Source organism: Parasteatoda tepidariorum, chromosome 11 (assembly GCF_982258835.1).
Source record: "Parasteatoda tepidariorum strain Cologne lab strain chromosome 11, Ptep-v5.0, whole genome shotgun sequence".
NCBI classification, from domain to species: domain Eukaryota; kingdom Metazoa; phylum Arthropoda; class Arachnida; order Araneae; family Theridiidae; genus Parasteatoda; species Parasteatoda tepidariorum.
In genome coordinates this window covers 49,926,099-49,944,926 of record NC_141765.1, presented here as the reverse complement: position 1 = coordinate 49,944,926, position 18,828 = coordinate 49,926,099, and the positions used below count along the sequence as shown (strand labels likewise).

General features: G+C 29.0%; 1 protein-coding gene across 4 annotated transcripts in view; it reads left to right on the top strand.

Annotated features, from left to right (window-relative positions):
• Positions 1-18,828, top strand: part of LOC107451043 (carbonic anhydrase-related protein 10) — a 369,106-nt gene that overhangs the window by 143,630 nt on the left and 206,648 nt on the right. The gene's annotated exons all lie outside the window — the stretch shown is intronic.

Genomic DNA, 18,828 nt, shown 5'->3' with positions numbered 1-18,828 from the left:
CTAATAGTTTTTATACTTTATAAGACAATAGTAGGTAAGTAGATAAGACAGCTCAAATTAATAACAATATGATAGGACTGTTTCACACATAACACTTGTCTCGTCTCATTTGCTAATAAAAATGCCATCTCGTACTGAGTAGGCAAAACAGTAAGAAAAATGCCCGTATCATGATCTGCCGGTGAATAATCACTATATCTTCTAAGCAACTTCCACGCAGCAACCAGGTGGAACTAAAAAAAATTAACGAACGGAGATCAACTTGAAGAGTATAACTCGTAGCTACCTTTCGCACACCTTTACATATTCTTTTAAAAAGTTAGCAGTTAGAAATCTATTTGGTGCCTGGACGATAGCAGTTGTCATAACTGCTCACAATACAGAAGTAACCCTAATAGGGAATTAAAAGTTTAATGAGTATTTCTATGTTGTTACCTATGGATAAATATTTATAAACTTCCAGCGGTCCACGAAAAATTAAGAAAATATCTCAGAATGGGAGTAACTCAGAGAATATAAGTTGAAACAACCCTCAGGAAAACTTCTACATACTTCTTTTTAAATATTTGCAAAGTACAAAATATATATTTTTTTTCTTGTTTCAACATTTTTAGTTGGCACAATCTAGTTCAAATAGGGAAACATCCCCTTTTATTTGATTCATAAAATCAGGGGAGATCTCTATAAAAGGAACAATGGCAGAATAATCAGCACGTCTTGGCAACTTCTGGTATCGGAGAAACTGAAAGAAAGTTAAAAAATCACAGAAAGAGACCAACTCGAAAGATATAACTCGTAACCATTTGGCAAACATTCATGTTTTTTTCAAAAAAAATTTCAAGTTTATATCTATTTGGTAGCTTGGCTATTGTAGTTAGTGTGACAGGTTAATATATGGAAATATCCCCTAAAATTAGTGAAACAGAGAAATTTACATTATAAATCTAGCTAAAATTCTTTTCCACTCCGGAAAATTAGTTTATCATCACCTGTGGCAGAATAATCAACAGGTCTTGGTAACTTCCAGTGGCTATCATCACACTGAAAACAAAACATGGGAAGAAACTCAACAGGGTATATCTTGTAGCCACTACCCCCTGGCAAACCTCTACAAGTTTTCTTTTATAAATGGATGCAAGTTTGAAATCCACAATAGTAGGCGCAGCAAATCACAGAAGGAAAATATCCCCTCTACTCATATTTTGGTGTGTAAAGTCAACCATGATTAATGACATTTAAGTATTATCTTCAGAATAATGCTTATAATTGTTACTTTTTGTTAATTGTTATTTATTATAGCAACAAAATTTGCCAGGTGAATAAAATAATGCAGCATTAATTTAATAATTTTGATAATTAAAGCTTTAAAATAGAATTTTTTTTTTACATAAGATCGCAACTAGTTTAACTCAGTATTTCAGATTAATATTCCTTGATTAAGCTTAGGTACCATCAGAAAACTTTCCAAAAATTCATGATTTTATTAAAAATATCTTAACTGCATAACAATCGTATATAACGGGTCTGTATTTCGTCTCTTTACATTAAGCACAGTAAATGAGATTCAACAAATTCTCTTGCTTTTTTCCAAAATCGTTACGTTTTGTCATAGTTTGTTAAACTTCGCAAATGATAGGCTTAGAATATTTGTGTTTATTTCAAGCAGAATTAACTACAATAATTATTTACTTTTTTTGACAGTGAAGCATTATAATGAATTAACATTCTAAAATAGTAATAATTAAAGTAAGGAATAAAAGAACTTACCATTGAATTCGGCGTATGTAAACACACGCGTGCAACAATGTAAATAAATGTAGGGGTAGCTAGTGTAGGGGTAGCAATCCTTGTGTAGAACTTGCTCCCACGGAAAAGGAGTGAAAAGTTGAAACTTAGTATCGTTTAATCCACTTGTAAAACAAAAACTCAAATAACTGAAAGCAATGTGGAGAGTACTTTTGAATCTATATAGTTAATCAATTTTTTCTCTATTTTTGATTTTTCTTCTTATTTTTCTTATTATTATTCTAATTAAACCTGGAATAAAATGCTACATTGTAGAATAACTTTCATATAATATTTTTAAAAAAGTTAAATAAAACTGTCAAGCTTTTTTTTAAAAAATTATTACTATTTTACCTGATGACTTAAAGAAAAATGGAATTATATTGTTATGTAATGTTATTTTCATTACAGAGATATAATAGTATTTTATTTTTACTAGTATAATATTATTTGAATAGCTTGTACATAAAAAAACTCGATTTTAATGCTTTTTATAATTTTCATGAATTCATAAAAATTGCTGTTTTATGCTCTGGAAATGTAAAATTATTATAACAATAATTTATTATTAAAAGATAAATATTATAAATTAAGATCACTGATTCGTAAGACATACAAGATTATTTAAAATACGTGATTATTTATTTTAAAACTTTACACTTTTTTGCTTCCTCTAACCAGGAACTTCATATCCAATCGTTAGGAATTAGAGGATCGTACTATAGTAATTTAACTAAATGAGACATTAATTATGTTATATTTTAAAACTGTAAAACTAACAATATACATTGATTTTTTTGTGCATCATATAGGCTGAGCAATGAACCATAAATTGTAGGATTTCCATTTAATCCGAAATGAGAGTAAGAAAGATATTGTAGAATACATTCTACGTTAGGTCTTCCATCAAATCAAAAAGATTTAATCTAACTACATCCACCAATGTAAAAGTTTTATCGATTAACATAATATGGGATCAACATGTACATTTATTTATCTCTGGTTAATTTTAATTATTATATCATGATTACATGTTATTTCTCAAATTTCGTGCTTATTTTTTGTTTTTCTCGTCTGCGTAGGTGAAGATTTTACATACATTAATTGGCATGCATAAAGGCATGGTCTCACGATTTAGGTATCATTTTTAGTTGTTGGTGATGACCGTGTTAAAAATAATAGTTTGAAAAAATTTATAAAATATTTATTACATAAAAAAATACACATTTAAATAAAAAGCACCTTTTAAATCACGATTTCATTTGGAGAAAAGAAAAAAAAAGAGGTAATATCATGCATTTGAAAACTTGATTATAACAATAAGGGTAAAAAAGGGTGTCAAGTTGTTAACATTTCTAGTGGATCAAGTTATTTTCATATAATATATTAAATATTTTATATTTAATTTCAGCTGGAAGGATCCATTTTCGTTAAACGTTCCGTTTCCCTCTTCAGTGCTTTAGATAAAATAAAAAAAAAAGTAAATTCTTATGAATCTGTTTTTTCGCTTGCTGATATTTGTCTTCATTTTAAAAGCAATGTATGTATACATTAAAAAGATTTTGTTGAAATTTTATTCCCAGATAACACAGTGTAAACAGATAATGTGTCAACGAATTAATGAAGGTAGGAGTTAGTTACGTCGCACTAGAGCTGTACATTAGGCTTATCATCCATTTAGACTTAAATCTGAAGGGGTAGGAAATTTTCTCCAGATCCCTGTACATTTGGCACAGTAATGCGATCGACCACAGGCCTCTCGATTCCACAGATTTTAATAGCACATATATCGCATGTACTCGGTGGTGTCGAGGATCGAACACCGCCCCCGTCAAGGACTAGAATGGCCCTTAAAACCCCTATTAACCGGGAACTAAGCCTAAATGAAAAAATCTTGGTCAAAAAACAAAGAAAAAAATTTGTCGCACTGATGTCAACATATGAAAAAAACAAATATTTAATTTCTCTCTTCTTTTTTTTCTTGCTGTTGTTGTTAATTTACGTCGCACTAGAGCTGCACAATGGGCTATTGGCGACGGTCTGGGAAACATCCCGGAGGATGATCCGAAGACATGCCATCACAATTTTGATCCTCTGCGGAGGGGATGGCACCCCCGCTTCGGTAGCCCGACGACGTGCGCGAAGTCGAGCACTTTACGGTAGCACAGTTTAACGAGGACCAATACCGCACACCCTCGGCCCCTACGCAGACTGATCCAAGTGGCACCCGCACACTGACCGCAGCCAGTGATGTTTGACTTCGGTGATCTGTTGGGAACCGTGTCTTAACGATCAGTCCACTGCGGGACCTTTTTTTTCTTCTTAAAGGTGTTTTTTTTTTTTTTTTCTTAGGATCTATGTATTAGCATTGCAAAATTTAGGTCTTAACTTCAATTTTTGAGGAACTTTCTCTTTTCCTTACTTAATTCCTTTTCTTTTTTATTTATATGATCTAAATAATTAAAAACAATTTATTTAACTTCATTAACTATTTAAAACCTTCCAAGCATTGTGTCCCTAGGTAAATTTTACTAAAATTCCCTGTTATGTAACATTATTGCCCGATATGATAAAAAAAAAAAAAAAAAAAAAAAAAAAAAAACAGACTATTCAATCCAAGAAAGCCTAAAACTGACAGCTCGGAAAAATAAACCGAACTAACGCTCTAACTATTTTTAAAAGTACTTCAATTTCACATACACAAAAACTCACTCATAAATAATATTTTGCAAAGAAATAAAGAATTATCATTACTTGCTCTTATAAAAAAAATTATTTTTCTGACATTACAACAAAACTTACAATTATTATTTATATTTTATGCTATTTTATATTATTTTTTATATTTTATAAATTTATATTATTTTTTACTATATATGATTTTCATAAATAATTTACTTATTGCAATTAAGATTTTATAATTAAGCAATTTCCAGATTATAAAATTCAAGATTCAAAGCAAAATTTAATAAATTTGTAAAAACGTTGTTGTGTGTAAAAACGTCTTTTAATAACAACCAATATTTTAAAACTTCCCACACTAAATTTTATTACGAAAACTAATTATGAGAATTATCTTCTTACCTGTTATTTGATATGTATTTTTTTTTTCATTAATAAATATTATATACATTAAAGAATCAAGATTGATAAATTTTTCAAAATACTTTAATTCTATTTTTACAATTTATGAAGTTTTTGGACGGAAAAAAAAATTAAATCAGTATTTTAAAATAAAGTAAATGTCTCTTTCATGCAGTAAGAACATGGAATTTAAAAGTAGACACATTTCTTAGCAATTATTTTGAAAAAAACTTATATACGGTAAGCGATTATTGCAAAGTAAGAAATTAATAAATAAATGTTAACAAAATTAACCAAAAATAATCGTTTCTATTTCATGTTGATTGAAGTAGAAAATAATAATTAGAATATTGTATATTATAAATTATTTTTTAAAAACTCGTATGGCGAGCGATAATTGCAATATAAAAAAATAGTGAATCAATTTTTACATAATAACAAAAAATAAATTTTTTAAATTAAGATCTTTGATTAATAATAATTATTAGTATTCGCATATTAACATCCCACTCTAGAGTAGGCTCGAACCTAGGACGCCGTACCCTTGAGGCGAACGCTGTAACCACTACACCACGACTCTTGTTCTGGACAGAGATAATTTAAATTTAAGTATAATATGTGTTTTTACGTTATGTTCGTTGCATGTCAAGTAGTGGAAAATTTTTACTTTATTCAGTATTTTGGAAAATTTCTTAATTTTCATCATAGTTTAGTTATATAAGAATTAAAACTCATAGTTCCCTTGTCAGTTACTGATAATGAGCCGACTCAATATTATCAACAAGCAAATATTTATAACCAGTTTAATAAAACAAAAATAATTATAAGTATTAAAAATTAAATATGAATTGTAATGAAAATCTGCAATGTTCAGTTTATTCGAATTCAAGTGAGACGTAAAAGATTATCTTTCTTGGGCTCTCACAGGTTCATCCTTTTTGCTTGAAACATTTTTACCACTAAATTTACGTTTATAATCCCAAACAATTTACGTAAATATAACTATGCAACTAAACGTTAATTTCTCGTTAATAACACGTTTTTAAAAAACGGTCAAAAAATGGATAAAATGTACACGTTAAAATAACGTATTTTAAGTACGTATTTTTAACGAATTATTTAAAGGGAAAATTGATAACGTTAAATTGACGTAATTTTAACGTATACGTTTTAACGAATGAAGAAATGGTGAAAATCATTACGTGAAATTAACGTAATTTTAACGTATGCGTTTTAACGAATGAAGAAATGGTGAAAATCATCACGTGAAATTAACGTAATTTTATCGTATACGTTTTAACGAATGAAGAAATGGTGAAAATCATCACGTGAAATTAACGTAATTTTAACGTAAGCCCAAAACCTTATAACGGACGAACGGATTTTTAACGTTTATTTGCCCTTTCATGCTGCATGGGTTTGAATTTCTTCTTTTCACAAAGAACAGTTTTCTCCCTTTCCTTCTTTTCTATTATATTTTTTTCATTCTTCATAAAGTTTCCTCCACAAAATTTTCTTTATTTTTTAGAATATTCTTTTAAAGTTTACTTCTTTAAATTTTGCTGTTATCTATTCCAATTTAATTTCAATTAAATTCTACTGATCTTTGCAAAGCGGGGAAAAGTTGTGAATTTAATAACAAGCGTGTTTTTCGAATAACAATATTTTTAAAGCATAGGAAAATACATTTTGAAAAAAATTACGATGTAATCAAAAATAAAATTTAAGACTGATTACATTTTTTAATATTCAATCTTGCAATCTTTATGTCTTAACTTTTGCAATTAGAAAAACCTTCCAAAAATATTTTCTTTTGAATGAATAGATTTTCCATTTAAATGAAAATAGGAATTATGTAGTATATTCATTTTGGGTTCATTTTGAGTTGTAAGTTTCTGATAAGTAATAATTATTATCTCACGTAAGAAGTTTACTAAAGTTACTATCACGCAAAAGGAGTTGTGTTATTTTTTCTAAAAACAACTTATTTATTAAAGAAGTCTAAAATATATTTGAAAGGATTACATTTGTGTGCCAAAACCTTTCTTTGCTTAAACATTTTGATTGGGTTCTCACCAATAGAAGAAATATTCGTTTGAAAACTTTTGAAACCACTTCCTTCCTAATTCCTAGTGTATATTTATTAAAAATGTGGAATGAAAAAAAACTATACTAATAAAACAGCATTGACAGTTTAAATATGAAAACTGAAAATGTCCAGTCAAAATATATTTGCACTAAATAATTTAATATGTATGTATTTAGTAGTACTGAAAACATTGAGCAATTTTATACTTTACGTTTGCATATCTATAAATTAACCGAATAAATATATGAGCAAACCTTTTTTAATATTAATAAACACAAATATAAATAACACTTAACTATGCTGAAACAAATATAATAGCATTTAAATAAATTTTCGAAAAAAATAAATAAATAAAAGAAATACGTTATAAAAAGACCTATAAAAAAGTTAAAACGTACTGAAATTTACTTTATCATATGTTTTATAAAAATTGAAATTTAAAAAAAAAACATTAATGTTACGAGCGCTATTAAAATAATACTCTTAAATTCCTGCCATTGGAGTTACTTTTTTATTTGCATTAAATACGAACCAATTATAAAATTTGGCTGTGTTATTAAAAAACAAAAATTTAAGCTGTAAGACTAATGCTATGAAGAAAACACGCAATTAAAAGATTACTCGCAATTAAAAAGTTAAAAACACGAGAGTAGAAAAATTTCAATTACAGAATTACGTCCTCCATAAAAGATAAGAGTTTCATTTATAAGCACCGAAACAAAAAGCTTACATTTAAAAAAAAAAAAAAAAATTGAGTATTTTCTTTCACAGAACTTTAAGGTTGCAATTTCTTCATTCAAAGACAAACAAAAGAAACAAATTTCCAGTCAGTATCATTTCTTATAAATGTCTGCTGTTGCTAAAAATATCGAAATACATATTGCAGCAATTGTTTACAATGAAAAAGATTTTAATAAATATATACTTGTGGATGTATTTGAAATCAATGAATGATTTGCAATCTATATTAGTTTTCTAAAATAATAAAGGCTTAAAATTAAAATATCTAATTTTCTTTCTTTAGTTAGAAGATACATACACTGTAAAAATTTTCATTCTGAAATTACGCTAAAATACCCAGCAGCAATCTGTCCATCCAATTAAACGTTTACAGTAAAGAACATACTTCACTGCTTGGAAAACGTTTACAGCTAGTATGATTAAGAAACCGTGATTACAAAACTATACTGTTTTGTAACCACTTACAACTGGCATGGTTTCAACACCGTAAAAAATTTAACTGACACGGGAGCAAGATTGTAGAGTTATGTTCTTTCAAATGAACCGTGGAATGTGATTTAATAAGTTTATTTACTTTTTCAAATACCGTAAGAGATTTTTGTGTTAAGCAGCTTTATGTTAATTAGTAAATGAAAGTACCGTATTCTAATAGTGCAGGATCGCAAATTATGGAGCTCAGAATAATGCAAACCCTTCATGTGTTCAGGGAAAGGAGGAGTTATTGTGTTGTCAACGATAGGACTCGAACCCCCGCTCTGTAGAACATGAGATTGACAGACTAGTCCTCTCTCTTGTAACATGTACCCAGCTGCTAGGGACAAAGTGGGTTTTTTAGGCAGGCCAAGTTGTCACATCATTCACTTACAAACTTCTGGTATGATTTCACTAAAAATATAGAGAAATTAGAAAGAAAAGCTCCAAATAAGACATATGCATTATGAGAGTTTAATATTTTAAATAAGGTAATATACATAAATCAAGTATTAAATTTACAAAACTATATACTAAGATTTTATAAAAGGGAAACTGTATTGCCTCCATAAATATCGGGCTTCTCCGCCTAATTTTACGATTGTTATTTAAAATGAATTGTTTTGAAATGAATTGTCTTCCGATTATTTATGTTTAAGAAAACTGTACCTTTTGTTGAAACTTTCAAAATTAACATTCTAAATTACAAGTGAAATCTTACGAGAAGAAAATCTTGCTTTTCACTTCATAATGAAGCCAGCTTGAATTTACTTAATTTCCTATTTTCCTTACTTAAAGTGACATTTATATTTTGCTAAGGAAATCAGAACAGCTATTTTACTTTGATCTTGTTTCATTCGAACATACATTAAAGAATAAAAATGTACTAATAAAGATATATAACGTTTCGGATATTTGCTAGATGATGTGTAATGAATGTTTTTGAAATACTAACATTCTCTGATTCAGGAATATTGTATTTGATCGGCGATAAAGTTTTCGCCGGATTTACTTTTCCTTAATTACTTAGAAAAACTGTTTTTTCTCTGAAATCAAAGAAAAATAAGATGGCACATAATAATATTCTGATAAAGTATATAGAATTGCATAAAGATTTTACAGTTTTAATATCAGCTCTATCCACTTTTTTATAATTATATTTGCTGAAGAAACTAAATGTAAAGAAATTAAATATAAATTTGAAAATTTATTTTATAAATCATGTCTTATCAGTTTTTTTTCTGATAAAAGGATTTAAAATATGAAACAATATGAGATGTATGAAGTTTTTGATAAGGTAACTTACAAATGCATTCTCGTTTTTACCAAATATAGTTTTATCCAAAATGGTCCAAAAAATCTTCTATCGTCAATGAATTCTGGTGAAATTACCGTACTCTATGGTAATGACATTTCTGGTAAAAAAATCTAATTGTAATTTATAATTTATTGTATGTAATTTATTGTAATGTATATGTAATTATGTTTCTAAATTGTAATAAAACCAACATTTAGGTTATTTAAATGAATCATTTAGTACTTTTACCGTTATATGGTGACGGTTTACCAGAAGATCTGGTATTGAAAATTACAGTTTTTAGTACTACAAATTTAGTAATAAATACATAACTGAAAATTAAATTTAACCGAATAAATGGTATTTAGATCATGCTCCAAAGTATCAGGAAAACTTCACTTAATTTCAACGAATTTTGTAAAAGAATATTTTATTGTTAATTTTAACAAAATCATCGCGAATGTATTTCGGTAAAAATTACCGAGCTTTACGGTGTCCTACAGAACAACAATCATGGTAAACTTTACCATGTTCTGCCAAGTTCGATCATACTTTTTCTCAATGCAGCACTTCTTCAAGAATACCATACAGAAATTATAAAATTACCAAGATTAAAACAGATTTTATAAAACTAAGTTTTGTAGCGTGTTAAACCGTGATATTTTAATGTACATGCTTTTAATGGTGTTTAATTTAGCTATATTATCGTACTTCTATTACACGTGCACACATACATTCCCTGGTCAAATTGTTTGAAGCACTATAAAATTCAATGTAAAACCTCAATAATCAGGTGATACTATACAGCTTTATTGTTTTTACGAGACTGAAACCAGTTTGAGCTTGTTTACGTTCATGTATCAATTGGTTAAATTAGATGATATATAGTAGAAATTCGACGATTTGACAAATTAGACGATAACAAAAAAACTCTATAACAAAAGACTCTATATAGACCCTATAACAAAAAAATCGACGCACCAAGAAACAAGCATCCGATTGCTTTGAAATTTCGTATGCATAAATGTTTTGAGCATATATGGCTGGAATGATGCCGACTGGGGACGTATAGTCTTTAACGACGAAACCCGCTTCCAACTGTGTCCTGACGATCATCGAAGACGTGTTTGGAGACGCACAGGGCAGAGGTGGGATCCTGCCTTCACTATTGCATGCCACACCGGCCCTCAACAGGGCATTATGGTCTGGGGTGCCATTTCTTTTGGCAGCCGGACCCCTTTGGTCGTCATTAGAGGTACACTTACTGCACAGCGGTACGTCGACGACATCCTAACACCTGTTTTGCGACCGTTCCTTTTGCAGCGCCCTAGGCTGGTTTTTCAGCAGGACAATGCCAGACCACATATGGCACGCGTTATTATGAACTGTCTGTGCAAGCTTGTCAAACTCTTCCTTGGCCTGCCAGATCACCAGATCTCCCTCCCATCGAGCATGTCTGAGATATGATGGGAAAGCGATTGCATCTGGCACGGAATGTTGATGACCTCGTTCGACAATTGGATCGAATTTGTCAGGAAATACATCAAGAGACCACTCTGGAGCTTTATCGGTCAATGCCACGCCGTGTGGCAGCTTGTATCCAGGCTAGAGGCCGATCAACACCCTATTAAACTTGTTACTGTAATTCTGCAATAAATTATTCAATTGTTCTGAAATTTTAATCATTTACTATTCTGTACATTGTCTTCCTATCCACTAATTTTCGTTTTAATCGAACAACTCCTTCTTTGTGCGTCGATCTTTTTGTTATAGAGTGTATTATATAAATATAAAATATTTATTATATCAGGTATTATATTAGCATATTATAATAATTAGACCAAATTATTAGGCGCACTATAATTCCTTAATAATTACATGTTTTGCACGAGTTTATATCCATATCATATCCATATCAATCATATTTCCATATTTCCGTTAATACATATCATTCATATTTAGAAATAAATGTATTGGGTTTTTATTCAGGAGGTTTTTTAAATACTTCCTTTTAGTATTCGTTTTTAACGTATTGCATTGCACTGTTAGTCAATTGATACACGAACGTAAGCAAGCGTAATCCGGTTTCAGCAGCTTAAAAACAACAATAAAGCTGTATGTTACCTGATAATTAAGATTTTGCATAGAATCTTATAGTGCGTCAAATAATTTGGCCAGGGACTATGTGCACGAAGCTATATTTCAATTTGTGTGTAAGCATGGTTCAACAAAAGAATTTCATTAATTTTGCACAAATTTTAAACATTGTCAACATTCCGTTTCTAATCTGACCTGTATAAACCATGCTCGCAAACCATTGGCTTTTTCGCTTGACAAGAGAGCACCGCAATGGTGAATATTTGTCTTAGGTCAGAACCACATGCATCGATGGCTACTCCAGTCATTCGTGAAGCCCATTCCTCAATTTATACTTAGATCTAAAGGGGAAGGAAATTTTCTCCTGAATTCTGTACCCATGGTACTGCTTTGCGTCCGACCACAGAACTTTCAATAAAACAGATTTCACATGCAGGTATATCGAATGTACTCAATGGATCTTAGCGGAATCGAGAATCGAACCCAGGAGCCTCCTTACCGGTGTCCTATTCTCTAATCATTGTCCAAACACGGCTTTCTTGTAGCTGGCTATGGTGAAAGGTACTGATATTATGGTTTATCTGAAATTAGTCTGAAAACATTGGGGAGAGTGGGGTCAATTGTAACATTTTTTACTTAACTATTTTTTACTAACAAAAAATCCAATATATTATTAGTATTAATTGACAGACGAGTAAAGTAGACTATCCTCTACTGGAAAAAGAAATAAATACCTTATTTTAAATGTTATTATATTAGTTATTAACAATTTTTGACAGTCGTGAACTTGTTACAATTGTCCCCACTTACGGGGTCAATTGTGACAGTTCATAAATTCAACTAAAACATAGTTAATTATACATATTATCATGGTTGTGATATATTTTTTTATTGAACAAAATAGTAATGATATTTTAGGAGTAAAAGTAATAATGAGCAGAGACCAAAAGGGTTAAACTTTTAACTTTAAGGGGTTAAAAATTTTAATTTATGCTGTGAAAGGTGACAAATGAAATAATGCACATTCAACATAATATAAATGATATAAGAAACTATTGGTGGTTCTTAAGGAGATAAGTAATGGTTTGTAAACATAAGATTATTTATTTTCAGCTGTTACAATCGTCCCTTTACTTATTGTTACAATCGTCCCCAAGACGCTATTTCAGCTTCATTTGTTAAAAACAATGCTAGTTAATTAACAAAACTAATCTTTTTTCTTGAAATGTTAATTAAGGTGCTCACTTACATATTCGGTTATTATTTTTTACTTGCTTAAGCAAAATTTCATTGTTACAGCCGAACATATCTTCGACTGCTTGGGCCTTTCCAAGGAGGACTTTTATGCTTCTCCACTTCTTGTAATCGACTTTTTGAGGGTCAACAACATTCTGGATCTTGTCTGACTTCGTCAGACAATTAGAGGATAAGAAACAACAACAACAAACATTGTTACAATATAATATTCTAACACCAAAAAAAGTACTTACGAAGCGTGAAAATATCTTTTGTGACTCCTTCAAAAGTACTTAAAAATAGTTGCCAGCAGGGGTGTGCATGTAGATTTATTAAATACACCTTGTGCGCCACCTAGGAACCAAATCTAGAACCCGACACTCGAAATTTTTGCTCTGTTACAATAGTGCCCTGTTACAATTGACCCCACTCTCCCCTACTAAATGGCACATAAAAGACATAATATATAAAAATTTTAAGTCCTGCAGTCTCCATAAATTATTTTAAATAGTATAAATTACAGTATCAAATATATTTACTTTTAGTATTGTATTTGAAATAATGTATGGATATATTATTTTTCTTTCTAATCTTGCTTTTATTTGTAGTCGTTTCTTACTTATTACAGAAGAGAATAGAATTGTATTTAATATATTTTAAGAATTTTACCTCCACTCATTCCAAGACGTTAAAAAAGACACTTATGTAATTTTGCTTCACCTTCCTTATTGCATTCGCAGCGGTTTCAGAACAATTTATGACATCACGTTTCCAGCTGTTAACGCTTAAGGTGAAGAAAGAACATTCTCCATGCTATTCGCTTTTCAAATGAGATATGTTTGCGCGAAATTGAGTTTTCTAACAGCCTGGTACGACCGGATTTAAAGTAGTTGCGTTCATGTTTTCTCTAGAGTAACAATGCCAAGGAGTTTTTTTTTCTATAATGATTCCAGAGACATCCATTACATATATATAGGAAGCAAACGCTCACATATCTGTGAAATGAGAGGATTCTTTAGTTCCATATTTATCCAAAAGAATTTAAATGCTAGCTACGAAAATAAATATATGTAAAATATACTTAATTAAAATTTTTTAAAAAGACTACTTGCACGTAGTCGAGAAAAGATCAAAATTTTAGGAACCTAGATTTTGAAGTTAACTTGTAGTAGAATGGAAAATTGGTAAACCTTTATTGGTTGATAATTTCCGGTAAACCTTTGCCATATAAAAAGAAAAATTACCAAATGAATGTTTTAAATACCATATAATTTGATTTTCTTAACCAGAATTATGCTTTTTTTTATTTACCAAAACTGTCATTACCACGCAGTATGGTAGTTTTAGCAGAATTCTTTTCTACGTGTAGCAGCGAAGCAATAAATGTTTAGAAATTTTATAAAAATTATTTAATTTTAAAATTTCGAAAAAAAAAAATTTTTTTTGTGAAATTATTTAAAATAAATTCCAGGGAAAGGGAAGATTACTTTACGTAAGTCGGTTACGTAACTGTTGCATAAAATTTGCTTCCGTGTAGTAATAAAGTTTCACATAAACGAATGACATAGAATTAAATAGAATCAGAATTCAATTTGAAATAACGACTTAGATATTTGCAATAATTGTGTTGTTTCAAATATCAGTTAAGAGTTTGAGGAAATTATTTAAATTAAAAAATTCCAATTCCAGCTTGATTATGGCCCCATATTTTAATAGTTCATTAACTTTTAGTTCAAAAGAAAGGATAAAAACAGTTCATTAGATTTTACAGTATCGCCATTATCAAACATATATAAGCATTTTTGTAGGTAAAATATCTGTTTATTGGTAAAATAAAAAAATTAAGAGATATTTTTATTTTATCATCCGTCTATGACTAGCAATATTTTAGTTTGTCACCACAGTTGGTGTGAACCTTTAGCAGAATAGGCATTGAAAGGCCATCTATGAGTTTTGAACCTAGGTCAGCTTAATAGCAGGTGCGGGTTCGATATCCCGTTATAGATCCATTTGTTTATATTTTTGTTGTTATCAATCTGATAAAAGATGAAAAACACAATTTATTTTTTTTTTCTTTTAAAAATTACAACCATGATAATATTATATAGGTGACTAAACACAGAGTATATATTTTTTTTACATTTGTTTGATTATTTTCAAAGTCCTTTTTTCAAAGTTTCAGAAACATCTTATTTTTTTAAAAGCTAAAAGTTTGCAAGAAATGAAGCTTTCGAAAAAGTTTTATACATTAATATTGAGTTTAATTTACATATTTAATGACTAAACAGCAAAATGAAATTTCCTTTGTCTCGTCACAAAGAACTGATGTGAAATTTTTCTTCAAATTTAAAAATAATAAATTTTAATACTCGAAATAAAGTATAATTTAAGTATTTTTTTTATTACAGCTTGTAATTATGATAAGTATCTTACTCCGATGGATACATTTATTAAACTATGAGGGTAATAAATGTTTTTTTTTCTGTGAATTGAAGCACCCATTATAATTTTAAGTACTTCAACATTTTTCTTAAAACACAAGAGTTGCGGTAGCTCAGGGGACTCAGCGCTTACCTCGCAATGAGTAATCTCAGTTTCGAAGCACAGCTTCAACTGATCGTTCGAATACTGCTCTGAGCTCACACCGACCATAATAATGACATGGTTAGTTATTAGAGTTTTTTCTCAAAATAACAAAGTTCTTTTTTGTTGTTAAAATAGCAGAAATTACCTGCTTAAAAAACAGGTGTTTGTGTTTAAATGAAAGTATTTATTTGGGAAATAAACGGTTATATACTGATATACATACCGAAATTTTTTTTATCTAAAATATAACATATTTTTTCTAAAATTTATGTAATCCTTTACAGCTTATTCAATTTTATCTTTTTGCATAGTTTTTCATTTAAAAGCATTGATTGAGAGTTTCACACTTCTAAAAGTAAGAAAATGAAAGAGTGAGAAAAGACAATTTAATATGTTACAATTAATTATAGTTTTCTAAGACGAAATATATTAAAATATATCTCGACAAATATCTTTTCACTATATAGAACTGTAAGATTGCTGAAACAGATGAGGAAATCTCGTAAGAAAAGCTTATCTTAAAGATATTTAGAGAAATAAAATGAATGCTTTTATGATGAAAAAAAAGCTTTTTTAACAGTTTAAAGAAGAAAAAATTTGAAAGAATTTAATTCTTGAATTGTGTATAAAATGTAAAACAAAAATTAATTTTCTTTTGTGTAATGCTTTAAAATATGAAATAAGAAAATTCTAATAACTCTTTCGAGATAAATAATGATTAAGTATAAAAGCGTTTAAAACCTTAGTAGCCCACCCGTATAAAAATGCTTGTTAAGCATAAAAACGTTTAAAACCATATTAGCCCATCCGTATAAAAATGTTTTGCAACTTAACTTACCAAAACATTATATCTAACAGAATATAATAATCACGTAGAGTATAGATATGATAATTAAGTCATAACAAGTTTGATTTATCTGATATTCAAAACCATTAAATAATTGCGAAAACTAACAGTAATTAAAGGAAATAATCGTAAAATAATTTGAAAAAAGGTAGACAAAACGAACGGTAAACAAATCGTGCTATCCCGAACGGTAAACAAAATTGCACGGTGACATATAGAATTTGAACTGGTGGTTTGAATTCCTTATGATTGGGTCAAAAAATAGAGAAAAACCAATTTGTAAACAAAAAAACTTCAAGCAGCCCAATCTATAGAGGAAGTCTATAATAAAAAAAAATTTTAAAAAATAAAACAGTAATTTTTTATCAGGTTGTAAATTTTGATTTAAATAAAAATTCCTTTCTTTCTGTTGCGAATGAACCCTTTTTTATTAAAAAAAAACTAACATTCATAAGGTTTTCCTTCAAATAACGTTTTTCATACTTGAGATTTGTTACTATAATATATAGCACACGGAATTTTATTTCCGTTTACAACTCTATTAGAAATTTTAGACTGATTTAAACAGATTGTGGCACTAAGTTCGATCATATTACAGTGCCTAAACTTCATAACTTTCGTTTATAATTCAAACACTCTTTCTTAAATTTATTAACAAACCTATTTTTCTTTTGCAATAAAACTTGCTTTCACAAGGTGGTTTCTTTAAGTACCATTATTTGCGTTTGCCCATTTGTTGCCATAATTTTTTGCCCTTAGAAATTTCTCTACATTTATGCACATTTTGAAAGTTTTGCTATTCTTTTTTATGCACATTTCGAAAGTTTTGCTATTCCTTCTTGCTATTCTTTACTATACCAAATTATACAAAAGTCCTAAATGTATAATATAAAATGGTACAATTTAGAACAATTATCAGGGTGTAGCAAGTTTCCGCAATACAGTCTACGTTCTTCAGTACAATCTTCAATTACAGTGACACTTCCATCATAGAAACAGACTCATAAAGTCTTACTTAATAATCCCTAGTTCTACTAAGCTAAACTAAACTATGTCCTAATTGTACAGAAAAAAATGCTACAATTTAGAGTGATTGTGAGAGTGTAGTAGATTTGCATGATACAGTTCACGTTCTTTAGTAGAAGCATCCAATTACAATGACGTTTCCATAGTAACGACAGATGCACAAAATCTCATTAGCTATCAGATAGGCGCAATGTTACTTTAATGCCAAAATTCTTTCAAAATTATTATAATATAATTTTATTTACTCTTTAAAATATATTTACAATATTTCAACGCAGGGTGGTTTTATTCCATAACTGTGCATTACTTACATATCACTTTCTTGTTTGTTAGTATTGATGTTATTTCTGCAAACTATTGCCATATATAAATTTTTTAATATTCGTAACGTAAATGTACTCCCACAAAAAATTAGATACCTTAAAACAGTTATATATTGAATATATACTATCTCTTCCCATGAAAAACAGACACAGACATTCTGTATCCTAAATGCGCTGATTTTTAAATTTCTATTTAATTTATTTTATTATTTTAAATTACATTGCATGTTTTCTTTCTATTTTCTTACTTTTTTATACAAAAACAATATGCTACAATATTTTACTAATACGGTTTTGGAGATATTTTGTGATACCCAATGGAAATAAAAAGTTCCGGAATTTTTTCCTTAATTTCATATAACTTGAACTTAGTTTTATATGGAATTCTTTGACATTTTGCTGAATAAATATTCGAGCATTTTGTATCGTAGATATGCGCATTTTCAATTTTCGATTCCAATCATTTCATTCTTTTGTATTTATATGTGAAACTTTCCACACTTAAAGATTTTTTTTATATATTCATGTTTGATAACTTGCTTTAAACCAGTATGGATACATTTCTTAAAAGTTTTTATTTGTGGGGTTTTCTTCAACCAATATATTTCTTTCAAAACTACTTCTCGTCTCATTTTGGATTTCAGTCTTTCCTTAGACGTGTATTTACGTGTCAGATTTACGCTTCGAAGCTTTCAATCCCAAATGCCACTCTGCTCAAATTTACGGTTTCGAATTTCTCAGCGTTTTTGAAGTTTCAGTTTCAAATTCATTTCAGTTTAAAAATTGAAATGACTTTGGAAAGCCTGCTTATTTATTATTATAGTAGTTAAATAATTCTATATGAAAGATTAGTTTGCATGGGAAAGGTTAATATTTTTAAAACGTTTCCATATTTATTGCAGTAATCAGTAGTTGAAAATATTTCTAAATTTATTGCGGTTTAATCAGTAGTTGAAAACATTTTCCAATTTATTGCAGTTTAATCAGTATCAGTAGTTGAAAACATTTCCCAAGTTATTGCTGTTTAATCTGTAGTGTACAAATTACTAATTCAGTAAGTCTTGAGTAATTGCTCATAGTTTTTACAAGTCGAAGTAAAAGTACTAAGACTAGACATACAAGAAATGCTTATTTCGAATGAAATGTTTATGTTCATGTATACTTTAAATTCTCATACATGCATTCAACATATTTTGCAAAAGAATAATAAAATATTGAGAAAAAAAGACAGAAAAAACATTTAAAA